The following is a 1018-nucleotide window of genomic DNA, read 5'->3' as shown; positions in this document are numbered from 1 at the left end:
TTTTTAATTATAATCATAAAGTACTCTTAAAGCCATTCAACTTTTATTCGGAACATTTTTTTCTATCTCTCCTAGTTTCGACGATATTTGCATTGAAATAAAAAAACCGATTTTTTTCTAAGGGGTGTTTCACCCCTTAAAAGCGTGAAGCACGAATTTGCGGTAGCTTAATTTTTGGTTTTGTCTAGAGAATAACATATCAAAAGCTCATCGAAATCGGAGGCGGACACTTGGGTCCCTTTCCTTGTAAGTATAGGCACCTTTAATATGACAGAGAGAGAGAGAGAGAGAAAGAGAGAAAAAGAGAGAGCAAGGAAGCGTAATTTTATGATTTTCTAAAATAAAGTGGTTTCAAGCAATTTTTATGAGCTGACAGTGTGAAAACTAGCGGTGGTTGAAGGTTGACGCCATTGAGACTTTTGATCAGTACCTCATAAAGAATATTTTCGCATAGGTTATTTCTATTTTGACCAGGGCCACTTTTCCATATGATTAGTGCGTGGTCCTTTATGACGAATGTAAGGATTAATACAACATTTCAATGCACGCATATTATTTCAAGACACAAATCTCAATCGAAATAAATTACTTTTTTTAAATCGGTTTTAATCGCATTTTTTCAACTAGCGGTCACCCATCCAAGCTACGACTGCCGTCACTTCTTCCAAGAAGTGTTTAGTTGAAACGCATACTTTTAATAAATCAACTAATCCTCAATATAAAAAAACATAGTAAACTTTCGAAACAAAAATTAACAAGCCATGGTGGGACGAGGAATGCCGTAGGGCTATTGAGGAAAGGAGATTAAATTTTCGTAACTTATCTATGCATCCTTCTAGAGAAAATTTGTTAGCATATAGAATTTCGTCACAATCTACTCGGAAAATAATTAGTAAAAGAAAAAGAAAAATTTTCAGAATTTTGTCAATATTTATCTCTTGTCTGATTCTAGAATGTTCTGGAACACAATTAAAAAATTTAAGAACTCGGCGTTTCTTAACCCTTTCCTTGCTCCCGA

This window comes from Wasmannia auropunctata, unplaced genomic scaffold (genome assembly GCF_000956235.1).
Source record: "Wasmannia auropunctata unplaced genomic scaffold, wasmannia.A_1.0 LD336101.1, whole genome shotgun sequence".
NCBI lineage: Eukaryota > Metazoa > Arthropoda > Insecta > Hymenoptera > Formicidae > Wasmannia > Wasmannia auropunctata.
This window is presented reverse-complemented; position numbering follows the sequence as displayed.